Source organism: Chanodichthys erythropterus, chromosome 8, assembly GCF_024489055.1.
Source record: "Chanodichthys erythropterus isolate Z2021 chromosome 8, ASM2448905v1, whole genome shotgun sequence".
NCBI lineage: Eukaryota > Metazoa > Chordata > Actinopteri > Cypriniformes > Xenocyprididae > Chanodichthys > Chanodichthys erythropterus.
The window spans coordinates 36955328-36971247 of NC_090228.1; the positions used below are offsets into that span (position 1 = coordinate 36955328).

Here is a 15920-nt window from a genome sequence, read left to right on the forward strand (position 1 = left end):
ATTGCAGTAAGTAGAAATGCTCATATTTCATCAAGCAATATGATTTGTTTCACTTTCATTAATATTGTGTGATAGGGCAAGGGCCTCATTTTACAAAAATAAGTTTAATCTGTCAGTGAATGAATTTGAGGTAGTCATAGATGGCATTGGTGTAACATATTATTTTAATTAATTTGTAATTTGCTTGACATGCATGGAATAGAATGCGCACGTGAACGCCATCGGCCTTTATTCAAGAACCGCCAAAATATCTTTATTCAAGAACCGCTATGAAGCCAAAACAATCTCTGTTACCTAAATTATCCGTTTATCACTGTAAAGCCGCTTTGAAGCAATCTACATTGTTAAAAGCGCTTTATAAATGAAGATGACTTGACTTGACTTTCTTTTTGACCAGGCGCTCATGTACATTTGTTTACATATACAACTGGCTACATTGTAAATATAACCTTGCTTTAGTACCACACAGGTACTGCAGTATGCGTGTTACTGAAGTCTCTGTCTCTGCTAAAGGCAGATCACAGAATTCAGACCCATAGTCACTATTAAAGACAGTCTTGCATGATTATGTAAGTAGATAACATGCTCCTACTTGCATCTCACACTTATAGTGCCTTGCGCTGCATTATTTTTAGAGAAAGTGCATGACGACGTGGCAAAATAACTCAGGACATGCGTGAAAGCCATGCTGTGTGCAACATATATGTTGTTAAAAGCAAGGCCATATTCCAGGTGTCCTGTTTCAAAGCCACAACTTAAAAAAGCATTTGAATTACTACAGGGGAGATAGTAATGTCGCGTTAAAAGTGGAAAGGATTCAACCATACCTACTGGAGTAAGACCGAGACCAGGTTCTGTAGAGCGGCTGGCTATTTTATGTCCGTTGGTGGCATTCCCAAATTAGTGTTTCTGTTTGTCCCCCAAGCTACATTTGCCGTGGGCAGAGACAGGTAGACCGACCAAGGGGGGGGAGGAGAGTGTTTGGACCAGGTGGATAGGTGGCCATAAAGAGGGAGTCCAGTCAAAATGTATTTTTGTTATCATATTTTGTTTTGTGTGTGTCCAATCAATATAATTATTTTTGAAGGGTGTCAGGACTTTTAGTGTTCCCTTTAGAAACCCAGATTGCTAAATACTAGACCACCAGCATCCAGCACAACATTACATGAATATTGTTTGTATAAAGCAGGGGTTCTCAAACTGTTTGTGCCAAGGACCCTTTGTGTGGAAGAACAATTTTTCAAGGACCCCCTCATAATCAAAACAATTAAGCTTTTGCTTGCTACCATTTGTATACTTTGATGCCATTTCTATTCTCTGAAGTTGTGTCCGGGTTCACTATTCCGTGTTTTCTAGCTGGTGTGTACTAACTTGGTCTTTAGTCAACTTTGGATTTTGAATCACTTAATGATGTGGACTGACTCAAACATTTATCCACGTTCATCAGCTATCTTAATGGCAAATAAGCCAAGCTAAGCAGCAGGAAGAACAGTTCATCATGACCTGAGTGAAGTGATTCAAGTGATTCACAACAGATTGACTTGATTAGTCATAATCACAAAAAAGTTAAATGTTAAAGTTTTAATTTATTAGTGCATTTATAATCAAGATTTTATATGTAGATTCTAGATCATTACATTGTCATTGATAAGCATTTCTTAACGATAAAGCACAACTTTCTCATTCAAAGCAAATCCACTTTGAGAACCACTGGTATAGAGTACATAGAGTTCACACTTACATCGATTAAACAGAGTAAAGATTATGCGTATTTGGCGTGCTGTCTGGGGGAGGGCTCCGAGCTTGGGATATTTAATGCAATTTTTTTCAATAGGATGGAAGATAATGCAGTGGGAATAACTAATGTTTGCTGTCTGCGTTTATTTATTACAGGTAAAAAAACTAAGTGCATTGGGCTATGTCCCAATTCTATTTTTCGGCAAGAAGGATAAGGCCTCTGGAAAGTGGGTGGCCGATGTGGTGACTCATCGGCCACCCACTGAGGATAACCTAAAAATTGTGGCCACCATGAGAAAGGCCTACAATTTTGTATTGATCAAAGAAGGTAGGATTTGTGTAATTTAAGTCATGACAGTTTTAAACTGGGGTTTTTTTATGATGGTGAAATATTGAAAATTAACATACACATACAATATTGTAGGGAACTCCACGACGACATTGCCCGAGCCCCAGCCTCAGGCCCAGACCGAGCCCCAGCCTCAGGCCCAGACCGAGCCCCAGCCTCAGGCCCAGACCGAGCCCCAGCCTCAGGCCCAGACCGAGCCCCAGCCTCAGGCCCAGAACGAGCCACAGCCTCAGGCCCAGACCGAGCCCCAGCCTCAGGCCCAGACCGAGCCACAGCATCAGGCCCAGACCGAGCCCCAGCCTCAGGCCCAGACCGAGCCACAGCCTCAGGCCCAGACCGAGCCCCAGCCTCAGGCCCAGACAGAGCCACAGCATCAGGCCCAGCCAGAGCCACAGCATCAGGCCCAGACCGAGCCCCAGCCTCAGGCCCAGACCGAGCCACAGCATCAGGCCCAGACCGAGCCCCAGCATCAGGCCCAGACCGAGCCCCAGCCTCAGGCCCAGACCGAGCCCCAGCCTCAGGCCCAGACCGAGCCACAGCCTCAGGCCCAGACCGAGCCCCAGCCTCAGGCCCAGACCGAGCCCCAGCATCAGGCCCAGACCGAGCCCCAGCATCAGGCCCAGACCGAGCCACAGCCTCAGGCCCAGACCGAGCCACAGCCTCAGGCCCAGACCGAGCCCCAGCATCAGGCCCAGACCGAGCCACAGCATCAGGCCCAGCCAGAGCCACAGCCTCAGGCCCAGACCGAGCCACAGCCTCAGGCCCAGACCGAGCCCCAGCCTCAGGCCCAGACCGAGCCACAGCCTCAGGCCCAGACCGAGCCACAGCATCAGGCCCAGACCGAGCCACAGCCTCAGGCCCAGACCGAGCCCCAGCCTCAGGCCCAGACCGAGCCCCAGCATCAGGCCCAGACCGAGCCACAGCATCAGGCCCAGACCGAGCCCCAGCCTCAGGCCCAGACCGAGCCACAGCCTCAGGCCCAGACCGAGCCCCAGCCTCAGGCCCAGACCGAGCCCCAGCCTCAGGCCCAGACCGAGCCACAGCATCAGGCCCAGACCGAGCCCCAGCCTCAGGCCCAGACCGAGCCACAGCATCAGGCCCAGACCGAGCCCCAGCATCAGGCCCAGACCGAGCCCCAGCCTCAGGCCCAGACCGAGCCCCAGCCTCAGGCCCAGACCGAGCCACAGCCTCAGGCCCAGACCGAGCCCCAGCCTCAGGCCCAGACCGAGCCCCAGCATCAGGCCCAGACCGAGCCCCAGCATCAGGCCCAGACCGAGCCCCAGCATCAGGCCCAGACCGAGCCACAGCCTCAGGCCCAGACCGAGCCACAGCCTCAGGCCCAGACCGAGCCCCAGCATCAGGCCCAGACCGAGCCACAGCCTCAGGCCCAGACCGAGCCACAGCATCAGGCCCAGACCGAGCCACAGCCTCAGGCCCAGACCGAGCCCCAGCATCAGGCCCAGACCGAGCCACAGCCTCAGGCCCAGACCGAGCCCCAGCATCAGGCCCAGACCGAGCCACAGCCTCAGGCCCAGACCAAGCCACAGCATCAGGCCCAGACCGAGCCACAGCCTCAGGCCCAGACCGAGCCACAGCCTCAGGCCCAGACCGAGCCCCAGCCTCAGGCCCAGACCGAGCCACAGCATCAGGCCCAGACCGAGCCACAGCATCAGGCCCAGCCAGAGCCACAGCATCAGTTCTTGGCCCTGGCTGAGTCCCAGCCTCAGGCCCAGGAAAAAGAGACATTTTATCTTTTAGATTTATACCCCGTCTCTCTCCCTGTGAAAGAACAACCCCCCCCCAAAAAAAAGAAAGTGTAAGTGAACTGTGGTCTTAGCACACTATGTATGAATTTCCCCTTTTTGTAATCATTATTCATGAAATTTAAATTTCAGGTGAATTTAAATACAGTCAATTAGTTAATAGTGAGTAATTTTCAGTGGCCAGTCTGATACACAAAGGAGTTTGTCCTCGCATACATACCTTTCAGTACTGAACACACACTCTAGGAGTAAAGCAATGAGCAATACACACTTGAGGAGAGATGAATACACGCGCACACACACACACATCAATAGGCAGCCCAGGTAGCTCTTATTTTCTGTTCTGATGTTTAAGGACAATGTTAATGTTCATTTCAAGTTTTTTGACATTTATGGTTAATTAATATTTATTTATTTATTTATTTATTTATTTATTTTTGTCATTTAAGGTTGCCGGAAATGTAGTAGGCAAAAAGTTTTCAAATATGACTCCATAACAGGAAGAAGGATAAATGAGGTAAGAAATATATTTTTCATTAGGCTCTGATCATCTCTCCATTGTCTGTGGCTCATCTGGCATTTCACATATCACAAAATACTGACCATTTAAGCAAGTGGTAATTTGAGTCCATTTAAGTTCAACTGAAGGCCAAGTGGCCTTGCCCCAAAAATGATGATATTCAAAACCTGATTATATGTTTGTGTCTTTCTGTAGGGGCAAGCAGAAGTAAGGGTGAAATGGTTACCTTGCTCTGCATGGTAAGTACTGCTTTATATTGGTTTATATTGCCTTCATAAATGTCCTTTCTGTTTCCACTTTTAGCCATCTCATAGGAGGTGGATAAAGGTTGGAACGTAAGGTTGGAATGTATATTGTAGCACACACAAATTTAAATGTACAGGTGGGTCTCAAAGTTTTGCAACCAACAAGCAGCGGTGAGAGAATTGTGATGTCCACTAGGTTTTAAGTCCAGAGTCAATGCAGCCTTCTACCTGGAGATTTTAGAGCATGGTTCCATCTGCTGACAAGCTTTATGTACATGCTGATTTCCTTTACCAGCAGGACTCTGCCCCTGCCACAGTGCCAAAACTGCTAGTAACTGGTTTGCTTAGCATGGTATTGCTGTGCTTAACTCATCACACCTGAACCCCATAGAGAGGACAATGATAGACACCAAACCTAACATTACAGACAACCTCAAGGTCACTATCAAAGCAACCTGGGATTCCATAACACCTCAGCAATGCCATACACTGATGGCCTCCATACCACACCACACTGATGCAGTAATTTGTGCAAAAGTAGCCAGACCAAGTATAGAGTGTATGCATTAACAATTTTTGATAAGTCAGATTTGTAAATTTATTTTCAAAAGGTCGACATTTCTGTATTCCTCTTTATTCTAATATTTTGAGTTGATGATTTATGGTTTTCATGAGCTGTAAGCTGTAATCATCAAGATTAAAACAACAAAAATTGCTTGAAATATTGCACAATATTGTAATTTTGGAGACCCATCTGTATATTAATTACACTGTTGGTTACACTGTTGGTATAGGTTGGATTAAATGCAGTGTCAAATATTGCCTACAGGATTTAGCCACTTGCTCTTTTCAGTACCATGCATAATTGCCCCTGTGTGATTATATGTAGGAAGTAGACATTCACCAATATATTGGCAGAACATCAGTATCGGCCAAGATCATCCTTGTTGACTGATATCGGCTATTGGCTAGTTAACTTTCTATGACTTTATTGATGAGAGTGGCTGATGTTTATCTGTTACATTGCATCAAGCACTATATATGTATAGGTTTGTATAAAAACAATGAAATACAAAACCGTACAATTTTTTTGAAAATATTTATGCTGTGAAACTATTTATATATAATTCTTTTTTTTTTTTTTTTTTTTTTTTTTTTTTACTGATACAGTGGAAAAATCTGGGAGGAGACATGGGAGCCGGCCTGCCAGTTCCCACCAGGTGCCAACCATGTGTGACGTCACCCATTGGTCTGTAGTTCAATATGAGTTGAATACCTGCTATGAGTTGTCGAGTTACCCGTTACGGGCACAGCCATCCTGGTTGCGGATGTGACTATTTTAGATGAGAAGGAGGAGCCACGTTACGTTACACACTTTCAATGGTTTCCACCCTAACATGCTGTCATGCTGTTTTTTTTCTTTATTATTGATTTTTGTAAAAAAAAAGCTGTGTTCAAATAAATCAAAGTATACCTATATTTCTGTTTGTCTTTCCATTCACCTTGTGGGTTAGCCAATCAGCTGAAATCCTCTTCAACGCGTCAAATGATATATTGCAATATGATGCACAAAAGTATGTAGGAAGGTGGGACATGTTTTCATTTATATTAATTGACACCATTAAGAGACAGTTGATTCCACCAGCTAAACCATATATATTATGGGGAAGCACAGGCGAAGCACTGCTACTTGGGCGCAGAGATATTTGTGGATTTCATGTGTTGCGTGATATCTCTGCGCCCAAGTAGCAGTGCTTCGCCTGTGCTTCCCCCTAATATAGTCCCAAGTCAATATCTGCCTAGGAAATCGCCTAGTGTTAATCTGCATCGCTATTTGTACTCGTTGTGAATACGCAGGCCACAAGAAGTAATTAGGTGTTTTTTTTTTTGGATCACTTTTACTCAGGACATGCTAGCTGGCAACAAAGGATTCCATTCATTATGCTAAGCTAAGCTAGCGCCGACCCTGCCAAACTAAAACAATGCATGCACTGAGACAAAAATGTATTTGCCCACATATCTAAATGTATGAAAAAGTTGAATAAGCCCTATTTCTAAAAACGGTGGAATGTTCCTTTAAGGGTCATGGGTTTGATTGTCCATTTCCAACTATCCTTTCACCCTCTGCCTTCTCTGCTATCCCTGGACTGTCCATGTATTAAAAGCAATGGAATTGCCACAAAAGAAGTCAGTGGTAGTGGAATTGCAATGTTGGATTTCTGGATTTCTATTATGTTTGTATTTTTCTCTTACTCTCTTTGAAGATTGTAATATGCAAAGGCTTGAGGATCTTCTTCGGGATTCAGAGAGCATTGATGGGCAGGATTTTGCTCAGCAGCCACCATTGTCCAGTTGGTGTCAAAGACAGAAAGAGGTCCAACAATGTTGGCAACAGGCGAGGCCACAAAACATTGACAACTTGCTGTCAGCTGAGAACATCTTCCAGATGACATGTAATCACTGTCACGTGAGAGAAGCCATCATTCGTTGTGGGGAATGTTTGCCCTCAGAGTGGTTTTGTGCAGAGTGTGATCAGTTGGTACATAAACACCACACTCTGCACAGTAGGCAAACCAGCATGTATGGCTTTTATAAATACATTCCTCCAACCGAGTTTGTGAAACTCCATGATGGCAAGTACATTGTCTGTGAACAAGGTTGGTGTCTCTTTTTCAATTGATTTGCATTTTTTCAGACAACATTAGTAAATCATGCATTATGTTTTCCAAGTACTTACTCACAATCCAAACATTCTTTAATTTCATCCTGATTGTCTTTTGCTCTTGCAGAGTGTTTGCTGCCAACAGCCTTTCCTCAAATTATATGCTCCTGTGACACTCGTGAGGTTGCCATCTCTGTTGGTAGAGAGTGTGTTTAAAACATTTTTCTTTCTTCTTATCTTTAATCTAGGAAATGCAGCATCCAGTCCGGTTGATGCTCATGGTTTGCAGATCTCCATCGAAGCACTCTTTGTGAGTATTTGTCTGAAGAAGCACTACCTTTACAGACAGAATGGTATGTATTAGTAAATGTAAGTAATGCAAATGCAAATTGAAGATATATTGGTTCTGTTCATTAAATGCCATGGCAGCTCTTTTGCAATAGCATTGTTTTTGCTCTTATTACAGACCGCAACAAAAGGTGTCAGAAGATTAGTCAGAAGATTGCCCAAGAAAAGAAACGCTTGCTAGAAGAGATCCAGAGATACAACCAACAACCTGATGGTGATCTTGTGGACACAATCTCAGTTGTGCAGAAACTCTCCAACAAAGCTGCAGAGAGCATGATCTGGCCTTGGCAGGAACAGAACACAGGTGTTGTATGAAGATTTAACTTTTAGTATTTATTTAAAATGTATCATCATCAAATTTGCTAATTAATGTATAATGTTTTCATTCCTTCAGATGGTGTCGACATTATCACCAAGAAGAAGCTCTTTGACCAATGCTTGTCTCACGACTGACAGAAGAAAAACAGATCCTTGTGAAGGAGATGATGCAGCACTGTCAGTACCTTAAGGACTCAGCAGAAAAGGTTCAGTCACTGATGGCCACCATTTCAGTGTGCACACAAACAGCAAGTAAGTCAAACTATCTTGCTTTATGCATTTTAACATTCATAGGTCAAACTATTTTCAAGTGAAAAGCAATCATGCCAGTATTGGCTCAAAAACTAAGAATAAATAGCCTTCAAAGATTATTTTAATTTGATAATTTGATTTTGTATTGAAGATTCGTCTTAACATAAATAAGCTCTCTCTGATTTAATGTTTAGTGTGACGGTAATTCCATTATTCTTCATGTGTGGACTTGGCTATAGGCTATACGAATGGATTCACAGAGGAGGGGTCCAAGGGCCTCATCAGTCTACTTAAGAGAAGACTGCAAGACCTCAGACTCAGACAGCAGACTGTAGCATGCACATACAGAGGCCAACTCCTAGGCTGGTGGAAGAGGAGGAAGGGGAAATGGATGAAGAATTGGATTGGCTATGTGACATCAGCTATGATGATTATGATGATGATGATGCAGAGTTGGGGACTCGAATCAGACTCAGGTCACAGTTGTAATCACTTTTGCTTTGACTTGTACTTTGATGATTTGAAAAGGTTTCTAAAGTCTTGACAAAAGTCTTGACTGTCATTTTGTAAATTAGTTCAATTGCTACATATGTTCTCATATTCTACTCTCTTTTATGTTACTGGAATTGTGATAGTCATGGTTATGTATGCAACTGATAATGTCTGTAAATACTTGCTGATAACTGTATATATGTAAACAGAAATACAAATGTGATTTGTCATCTGACTATTGAGTTGACTTTGGCTCATCAACCCTTAGGATAAGAGAGAACTGGGAACTTTCAGATTCAACCTGAACTACCAACATTTTGGAACATTAGAGGTCACAGCAGGTCCCATATTAAGATGTACGAAACTTACATACTGATTACATACAGTAATCATTTATTACTGTACAGATTACATACAGATTACTTTGAAATGCACTGAATACAAACAACATGACAATATTAGTAATCAGTTATGCAATATACATTTTAGCAACAACCCAAGCCCATGCAAAGTAAAGGTAATGACCATATCCATCTGGACAAGTGGAAAGATGAACCGGTAACACTTACAAATACAATACAGGTACACTAATATGCATTAATTCATGCAGACCTAATGCACAGATAATCATGAGTTAATGTATGACTCATTAAGAACTAAACCATTTATTAATGATCACTGCATCAGCAACTAACGAACATTCTATATGATTCATAGATTAAATAATATATGAATTGCTGTTAATTAAATATGACATTGTGTTAATTCCCAAATAACATTATATTAACTAATAATGTAAATTAATGTGTTAATTATCACAATGGGTCAAAGCCATGCATTTCAACTTTCAGTTGTCTGATTTAATTAATCATTAGCTAACGATTTGCAAAAGCATCATGTTATGACTTTACTTGTTGAGGCACATGACTATTAACTAATTTAAAATTAATTCAAAAGCCATAACCACAAAGACATATGACTCAACAATTAGTTAATGACCAGCACAATTGTATTTTGCAAATATAAACAAAGTTATAATTTCATGCTCAACAAAAATTGGGACAGAGGCATGTTTACCATTGTGTTACAACACCTTTCCTTTTTATAACACTTTCTAATCGTTTGGGAAGCCACGCTGTTGTTAAATACAGAGGATGCAACAGGGCCTACAGTATGTGTACCATCATAGCAGCATTAACATAAATAGTTATGCTTATAAGCCATGTGTGTGTCCCAAACAGAAATACGTGTGTGTGTGTGTGTGTGTATACTTGTTTATATTATTATCCATTATATAAATGGATTAATAAACATACTAAATGATGTTTTTGTGAGAAAGTAAAAGTGTGCACAGTTTCCTGTGATGGTTAGGTTTAGGGTTAGGGGTAGTGTAGGGGGATAGAAAATACGGTTTGTACAGTATAAAATGCATTATGCCTATGGAAAGTCCCCACAATTCACAAAAACGTGTGTGTGTGTGTGTGTGTGTGTGTGTGTGTGTGTGTTTTTCTAGCCTGGTGGGGTGTGTGTGTGTGGACAAGGTATTCCTCATGTTGTGGGGTCATTAATTAATCTGTTTACACATTCAGAAACAAACAAACAAACAAACATGTTCACTTTATATATTGACACCTCAAAGTGCTCTCTGAAACTAGACCTGAGATGGCCTTATGTCCATGAAATGAGAAAATTAAAATTTTGTTGTACAGCTAAACCAAATACATTTTTGGAAAGGTCTTGACCTGGAGAGTAACATATGTTAATATAAAAATTCTATATAGCTCCTACTTTGAAATACTGACCTTTGAAACTTCACCTTGGTGCATGTTTGAAGGCTTATAATTCAGCAACAAAAGGGGCTACATATATGGGATAAACTGGTATAGAGAGCTCTTTACCTCAGCTATCATACTGAGGTATATACAGTATAGGCAACAACTAGGGGCGCTGTCAAATATGGTTAAAATGTATTTAAACCCACTTAACAATTACATATTTAAAATCTGATTACATAGATGTGTTTACCATACCCCTAAACCCCTCACTATACTTTCAACTAACTATTTACAACCTCAAATTCTAAGGAAAATACAAATTTGGTAAAAACTACAATTCCCAATAGCCACACCATGCAGCTTGATACAATTGAGCACTACAGTTGTAGTTCTTTCGGTTTGCAAATTAGGGTTGTAAACTAGGGTTGTAAAAAGATATATCTACTGAATATATCAAATATCTAGTGCAGTCAAACTAGTAATTACACTGCATTTAGATAATCTGTGTTAACAAAAATTTAAAATGTTGGTTTATTTCAGATATTTTAGCCAAACAGTAGAACGCGCAAACTCCGCCCACAACACGAGGCACTTCCATAACCTTCAGCTACAAAAAAGAAAAAAAAACATATTTCTCAGAATCGAAGGAGAAATTATTAAATGTGATAGCATTAACATGAACATATCGTATTGTTGACTTATCATATTGTTTTTTTCTGTGGAGAAATGTTATAAATATAATTATATATAAAGTGAAGAAAATACTTCCGGGCGGAAGTACGTAATGCAAGCTACGTGGTTTCAGCTGCGTCAATAGCAACCGCCATAGCAACGAAAGATAATCTTCGTTCAATGAATGTATATTATCTGTATCTTTAGTTTTGTAAAAATAAAATGCACATTTCTCACTACAAAGCAGCCAATTGGAAAAGGAAGAGAAAACTACGAGAAAAGTTGCTCATCTAACGTTACATAGGCCTGGATCTGGAGCATTTCAAGCCAATAACGCCTAACGTTAACTGTTATGTCAGAACCTACTGTATGTGACACACTGTCTGGCTGATTATGACAGTAAAATCATTGTATTAATAATTTATTAAGTACTATTACTTTTTTTATTGACTTCTCAGGTGTGCTGACAATGGTTGAAAACATGGCTATAACTCATGGGAAAGCTGTTTTGTAGTCAATACACTTAAATGTTCCTTTTTATTTGTTACAAACTTATATAGTGTGTAGCAGTAAACTTCATTTACACATGGAAAACATATTGAGGGCAAGCTCCATTTTACAAACGTGTCTTTTTTTTTTTTTTTTTTTTAAACAGTGTAGATACAATAATATGGTTAGTGTCAACTGTAAGGTTATTCATAACACCAAAGCTGGCTATACCTTGAGAACTACAAGGCTTTAAAATGTTACTTAGACAGCACCTTGTACGAAAACAGTGTTTATTGTCCAAAATTAAGGAAACATTTTGAATAATGAAGCAGAGATTTATAAACAAATAATTTTTATTTACAACATTAGAAGAACAGTAGAACTTTATTGTTGTCCACATGGCCACATTTTTTTGTTTCTTGGAACCAGCAATGTGACAACAGTCATTTTAGCAGACCTTCTTCTATGACACAGTCATTCCTATGTTCCCAAGATGGGGGCCAGGCCTTTAGGCTGAAAGAAATGGCATTTAATTTCTGAAATATGTTAAATATAAGGATGGCCTCTGTTAAACCTGTTAAGCTTCTACAGATTTCCCTGATAGAATGGGGTGGAGAAAGCAGAACGCTGAAGAGAATTTATATTTATATCCAAAATATAATTGTCACTTTGTAATGACATTTTTAAACTGTTTACATTACAAAGATTTGTATATCAGAAATATATGAATGTATGAAAGCGGGCATGCGCGTCACTCAGCAGAAAAAGGGAGAAAGGAAAAAGAGACGCTGTACGGATGATAAGCCAGTTGAGATTGTGTGTGTACGTTCTTGAGAACCGTAAGTCGTATAACTTATGTTGTCAGTTCATTTAAGCCTGGTCTTGCAAATTTAAATTAAGTTAACTGGTGATTTTTTTGGACGTGCCCCCACTGCTAAAAAACCTAAAAAACTAAAAAGGAAACACTGACAAATATAAGGAATCAAAAGAAAAGTGAGTTAATGCTCATTTCTCACTTTGAGAGCTCCTCATACTCAGTCGTCTGACAGTTCAGAATCACTGTCGTATCCATCCCAATCATTCTGGAAGTCCATACTTGTTCCAGTCAAAACTTGAGCATAACAGTCTCTTGCATGCTTCATCATTCTGGTGACTTCTTGCTTTTTTCTCAAAGTTAAGCTGAGGAAACCCTTGATCCCTTCTTCGTTTAGAGCCCACAGCTCACCTTATGGGAGTAAAACAAAAAATTATCAGAAAAAAAAATTACAATGTACAGTATAGTATTACAACACATTACTTAAATACGTACTTTTCAATGCCTCACTGGAAAGCTGGCATGACATCTCCTTGAGTGTGTCTGCACGAGTGGAGAGAGATTTCCAATGCTTTGCCATCTCAGAAAGAACAATCTTCTTCTCCTCCTCAAGTCTCCTTATTGCCATCACAACATCAAACGCCTTCCTCTTGGTTTTCAAATCTACAGCGTCTGGGATACAGTTGTGGAAAATAAGTGAATTGTAAGTATTTTTCAAAGAATTTCTGAAATAATCTGTGATAAGGCATAATTGGTTTTGTGCTACTATGTGAATCAAACAAAATTGTCAACAGATTTGTGTACATACCACGATGTGAAAGTTGCCATGGCCAAACTGTCTCGTCAGAGAGAATGATGTCAAAGGCGATTCTTTCTGTATCTGGAACCATACTGTTGTATTTTTCAACAACAGAGCTAAGAATGGCCTTCTCCTCTCTGATTTTGCGCCGAATCCGGGCCCGACCTTTGCTGCCATCGGTGTCTTTGTAAAGGCGCTGGGACCTTCTTTTAATGCTGGCCACCAGCACCTCCATTCTACTGGTCACCGCGTCAAGATCGGCATTCTTCTGGGATGTTGTTGCTGAGAAGAAAAGAAATGCAAACATTTTGCTTACATTTTCATGACAGTAACTGAAATGAGCTAAGTCTCAATGTAACAGAATGCCACAGGGAAATCATAAGGATTATCCCTCTTTGCTTCCTTTTTTTTCTTTATAAAAGAAAAGCTCTTGGAGGAAGGACAGGTGAGTCTCAATAATCATTTCATATTTCTTAGCGTGTATAGGAAGTATGTAACAGGGTACCAAAGAAAATGACAACGTAGCCAAGATAGGATCCGCTAACTGCGAGAAATGTCCAATGTTCCAACTTTTGGACTGTGAACCATTCAGGTACTTTCAGGGCACTTTGTTTCGGCATGATTTCCAGTGTGCATGCATTACATACTACAATTTGACATTTTAATTGCATAAGTACATGACCAAGAAAACATTGTATGTATGATTTCATTTTAAAACAGTAATTACTTGCAGAAGCATGTCTCCCATTATTCTGCAGAACTGAGACATTAAAGTAATAGTATAACTCTCACCTTCTGCCCACTCCTTAATATCAGTGACCCAGCCCTCAACTTCAACCTGTGTCACTGCCAGCTGGATTCTCATGCTTTCCAGGTCCTGAAGTTGGCTCTCCAGGCGTTTTGTGGCCTTAAATAACAAAAAAAGGAAATGAAAGAAGAAAAATGTTATACCTACAAAAATATACAATAGAAGGTATTTACAATATAAGAAAATAACAATACTCATCTCTACCTTCTGATATCGGCAGGCAAGTGAAGTAGCCAAGTTCTTAAACTTTTGCTGATTCCAGCGCATGGCCATCAGTGTAAGCATGTCTGTACGTCCTGCAAAAAAAAAAAAAAATAAATAAAAAAAATACACTAATCTGTGTTGTACCACATGTCCCTCACCACATTTTCTTGTAACACTTTCAATCTAAGTAGTCCAGTGTGTGGTTACCTTACCTGCTTTGGACATGTGCTTCGTGGTCACAGCAATCCTAGAGAGGAAGGCGTTACACTGCTCAACCTCCTCCCCAAGTGTCAATCCGGCCCCTTGCTGGTAAGCTCCACTCCATTTAACCTATTAAAGAAAAAGCTGCCAACATACCTTTGCAGGTGTTTAGGGACAGTCAATGACATGGTAATGTTTTCTTACCTCACATTTAAAATCATGGGCTTTGGCATGAAACACAGAGAGAAACGGTTTCATGCTAAGTAGGTGCTGGAGCTCCGGGCAGCTTTTTGCCACTTTGTTGAGGTAGGGCCAGTACTTGCAGGTTACATCCATGGCAAAAAAGCTTATTGGCTTATTTGCCAGCTTGTTCTGCAGGTAGAGGGGATAAGCATAGATTTCTCCCCTGAACATGTTGAGAGCGCCAAGAAAAACTCCATGTCGACAGACTGCAAGCTCAAGTCCCTCCTCATCAATTTTACTTGAGGATCTCTGAGACGTTTCCCTGGCAGCTGACCACTCCCCTCCACAGACACCTCTTCCAGAGACCTACAACATGGAAAAAGGTTAATATAAATAGTCACCCAAACAATGTCAACTGTAAGATGTTATTGGTGGTGTTTTTAGAAATATTATACAACAAGTTTACATGGTTGGTGGTAGAATGAATGTAATCCACAAATCTCTCTACTTCATCATCTTTTGCAATGAAGATGCCATCAAATAAGGCTTGTTCTTCAGATCTAAATGAAAGAAAGGTACACATTGACCTTCAATATGACACAGCAAAGGTTACTTTAACAACACTGCAAATTACACACATTTTGTAAGTACCTTGCTGCATTCTTAAAGCGGTAGTGCTTGCGATTTCCATCCACAGAAACAGCAAGCATGTCTGGGGTGCACGCAGGACAGACAAAATGCTCCTCCCTGCAGATCTTATCCACCTCAAATCTAACAGCCTCCCACTCCAAAAAGCTTTTTCTGAAGCTGTCTGCTGTGATCTTCCCAGTCTGTTTCAGAACAGTAAAACATGTCAACATAATTCACAGTAAAGTTAACTAAAGTTAATAAGGTCAAAGGTGACACCAAATCCTCCAGCATCGAGCCTCCACAGGCAGCTGCTCATCACAGGCAGCCCAGTGCATCATTGGAAATCTTTTGGAAAACATCACGACCAAAGTCTCCAAAAAAAAAAAAAAAAATGACAAATTCCACAGCAAACTCAACTCCCACTGCAAACTTAACCAACCATGTCTTTATGGACCTATTTTTTTTTTTCTGAATGCAAACTGCATGACTAGAATGTGACAAGGACATCACTACTTGATCTTATACAACAGGTCTAATGTTTTGAGTGATTGAGTTGATAAATTGCTCCAATACTTTTGTACATGTAGTGTACGAATTTAGATTTTTTACTGAGCGGTAGTTTTTACACAAAGACTTTGAATCTTAGATGATGTTCTATA

The 15920-nt window shown here is 40.8% G+C and overlaps 2 long non-coding RNA genes across 2 annotated transcripts; one reads left to right on the forward strand and one right to left on the reverse strand.

Moving 5' to 3' along the window:
• Window positions 1-3727: 3727 nt before the first annotated feature.
• On the forward strand, window positions 3728-6127 carry LOC137024860 (uncharacterized). The gene is made up of 4 exons (XR_010895773.1): window positions 3728-3902; window positions 4299-4366; window positions 4565-4608; window positions 5785-6127. It is a non-coding gene; the product is annotated as an uncharacterized lncRNA (long non-coding RNA).
• A 6573-nt stretch (window positions 6128-12700) lies between these two features.
• On the reverse strand, window positions 12701-13368 carry LOC137024864 (uncharacterized). The gene is made up of 3 exons (XR_010895780.1): window positions 13245-13368; window positions 12932-13108; window positions 12701-12847 (listed from the first exon to the last, which is right to left on the reverse strand). It is a non-coding gene; the product is annotated as an uncharacterized lncRNA (long non-coding RNA).
• Window positions 13369-15920: the final 2552 nt, after the last annotated feature.